The sequence below is a fragment of the Nelumbo nucifera genome, chromosome 4, assembly GCF_055504915.1.
Source record: "Nelumbo nucifera cultivar China Antique chromosome 4, China Antique-T2T, whole genome shotgun sequence".
Lineage (NCBI taxonomy): Eukaryota > Viridiplantae > Streptophyta > Magnoliopsida > Proteales > Nelumbonaceae > Nelumbo > Nelumbo nucifera.
The window spans coordinates 35,376,787-35,380,227 of NC_142652.1; the positions used below are offsets into that span (position 1 = coordinate 35,376,787).

General features: G+C 36.5%; 1 long non-coding RNA gene across 1 annotated transcript; it reads right to left on the bottom strand.

The window, feature by feature from the left end:
• Positions 1-847: 847 nt before the first annotated feature.
• On the bottom strand, positions 848-2,309 carry LOC104607440 (uncharacterized). Its single transcript, XR_016068565.1, has 3 exons — positions 2,041-2,309; positions 1,831-1,941; positions 848-1,724 (listed from the first exon to the last, which is right to left on the bottom strand). It is a non-coding gene; the product is annotated as an uncharacterized LOC104607440 (long non-coding RNA).
• Positions 2,310-3,441: the final 1,132 nt, after the last annotated feature.

Consider the following 3,441-nt stretch of genomic DNA (forward strand, 5'->3'; position numbering starts at 1 on the left):
TATTATGCATTGCCACATGGAATATGTAAGAAATATTCAATCCTTTTTTACTGAATAAAGGATCCCATGTTTGTATTTCGTAGGCGATATAATGCAATCTATAATGAGGATTGGTTTTATCTCGTCCTTTAGCAGATTGGAATCCTTGAATATAGGTGATGACTTGATGTATTGTGATCATCGTCATAAACCTGGAGGAAGCTTCTCTGATCGACAGACCTACTTTGAAAATTACATGAAATCTGTTTTATTGGTTTTGGCTTTTCAATCAGGTTAATATTTTTGTTGAAACCTATTGCATTTGGATCCAAAGGGTTTCCCCTGATATTGAAGATTCCATTTATCTAATATGTCTTGAGAAGGATCTTTCAGTTGATCACTTAAAAGAAGATCACTTAAAGAAGTGGAGTACCTTTAGATCCAAAATAGATGTAATGTGTTTCCAGTTGTGGTCTTTTTAACACTTATCGTATTGTTGTTTGATCATGTGCTTGCTCTATTCCTAATGCCATCCATTTTTGAAATGTAGTTGGTTAAATGTTATGTACATCATTATCATGGCTCTTATCATGCTATGCTTTTACATGTGCACTAGCAGAACGGGCCTGTGCTGAGCACGGGCAAATGGGAAAGCAACGAAACAATTTTGAATAATCGGGAGATTAAAAATGAAGGAAAATTTTTAATATAATTTTCAATTAAAAATCGAACTTTAGCAATTTACACTAATTCTGTGTTACCTAAATAACTGAATTTATTCGTACTTGTTAAAGAATGGATACAAGAGAGAGTCCTTAAATTTTAGAATACCAATAAAGTTGGAGATGGCACCGCAATAAGACCATGCAACATGTAAAATGTGTAAACATTTTTTTTACAGTTGAAAAAAAAAACGAAAAGCATAAATGGTTATTAATTATTGGCCAATTCAGGATGACAAAACTTGTTTGTCTAATATGGTTTCAGGGTTTAACCCTGTGATACCTTTAGCAGCATCAATTGGATCAACATTTGCAAGATTACATCAAAAGGTTAATATAAGATTAGGTGGACCACAAAGTGAAAAGTGTTATTGAAAACATAACCCGTGTGTTGTCGTGCCAGGCCGGTCGGTCCAAATTCGTGCTGTGCCGTGGGCAACTCATCCATCGCTAATATCGATCAAACAGTGAGGGATTCTAAAAACCAGAACCTCAATTATACTGTTTGCTGATGCCAATCAGTCCAAAATAGTGTGCAGACATGCCTTTTGATTAGATTGAATTGGACCTGTGATCCATTTCTAGTGGATTGACATTGGACTGGATCGGATGGATCGGATGGGAAGAAATCAGTCTAATTGACACCCTTAGCTGTGTCGAACTGTCGATGAACCCACGTAACGAATTTCACCTCCGGAACGTTTCGTGTCAAGATTTCAAACACGTGGCATAAAAGGTCAGTTTGGTCAACAATGACTTCAATGCTAAATGCTTACTACCCACACGACCGAAATACCCACCTGTTTCGTTTGAGTGCAGATAAATAGCCACATAGATAGCGGCAAACAATTGCATAATGGACACGTCATAACCCATAACCCACCAGTGCGCAATTTAGCAAAATGAGAGAGAGAGACTGAGAGATGAGAGGACGGACCGGGCGACTTTGCCAACTGAGAACGCCATTGATGAAGATGGCAGCGGCGACGGACAAGGGGATGCCACACCCGATCGCACGAAACCCTGAAACATATATTAGCAAAAGTGCTCGATCGATAAGATAATTAATAGAGCGATCGACGATAAACATTAAGGAGAATAAAAAATAAAAAATCGCAGAGAAGGGAACCTTCGAAGGTCTCCCATGGATAAATAAGCCCATCTTTGTTTCTGTCGAAGAAGGCAACGTGCTTCTGGAGAGCAGTCTGATCGCCATTAATGGCCTCCCCGCCATTAACACCTGCAATGCTTTGCAGGCATTAATTAACCTTAAAAAAATAGGAGTAAAGACTATAAAATTAAACACAAAAATGAATAGAGAAAAAGAAGGTGAACTCGCTTCGTGTGTTAGCAGAGTTTGCTTTGGACCCAGTAGAGGGATTGGCAATGAATGCTTTATCTTTATTATTAAGGGAGAGATTGATGGAGAGATGAAAGGGCTTAGAAAACAAACAAGAGTATAAGTAAGGAGGAACAGAGCAAGAGGAAACGTTAAATCCAGGTAGGAACATTTTTAATATATTTCTTCGCTTAGAATCTAGACACTGCCCTTTCTTCATGTTCTCTTTCTGGTTGTGTTATACCAGAGCAATGAAGAAGAATTGAAGAGGGTACTACTACTACGTGTATGAAGCAAAATATCCGTAAAAGGAAAGAGTGATGTACGTGTTACATTTTCTGCCTACAATAAATCATAACAGATAGCTTGTCAGCGTGTCACCTGTCGATGGTGTTGGGCATTATATGTAACGAATGGAATCGAGATTGGTTTTAACATGTTTCTGAAACCAACAAATTATCTCTTTTACCATAAAAATTTATTTTTTTCACGTATTATATAAGATTATCTAAACAATTGGTTCGATTTTGATTTGGTATTTTGAAAAAACTAAAGGAAGGTACCAGTTCAGTTTCTATTTTATCATTACGAAAAACTGATAATTAACCGGTATAATTTATTCTAATATATTTATAATTAATAAATCATATATTATATTATGTTATATATTTCTAATATTTATATTATAATTTTATATATTTATTTATAATATATTATAAATATAAAAAAGTAAGAAATCAGTGTTGAAAAGCAGAAAGGTGTGGGCCAATCAGTGGCTCACCTTATTTGCAATCCGTGGCCCATCGAGCTGAGCTCACCATTTATTTGGTGGCACAACAAATTAATCGGTGGCACACCACTTGCAAACCACCGATTATGGTTTGCTTAACCATGAAGAAAATTTTCTTAAATCCCCATTATACCCCTCAGATCAAGTATAAATAAGAGTTCCTCCTATGTTATTTCATTATATTCTCCATTTCATTTGAATGTATAGTGTATATAGTGTGTTGAGAGGAGTATTGAGTTGGGTGTATTGAGTGTTGGGTACATGTGTGATTCCGGTGAGGTCATTTTCTATTTTCTCCTATTTATAATAAGAAGGAAGCTCCGAGTTGCTGCCCGTGGACGTGGGCAATTTGGGCGAACCACGTAAATCTGTTGTTCTCTCTTCTTTTTTTTTATTGTTATCTGCTTTTATTCTTTTTCTGTGCATGTACAGATTACATTATTTCCGCTATGCAATTCCAACAATTGGTATCAGAGCCACACGGTTCTGTTTCGAGATTCTGCCGAAATCTGTATTTGCTGTTCCGATATTGAACGTATTGAATATGACAAGTTCGAGCTCTACCCGGTTCGACATACCGAAATTCAACGGATCCAACTATGCAATTTGGA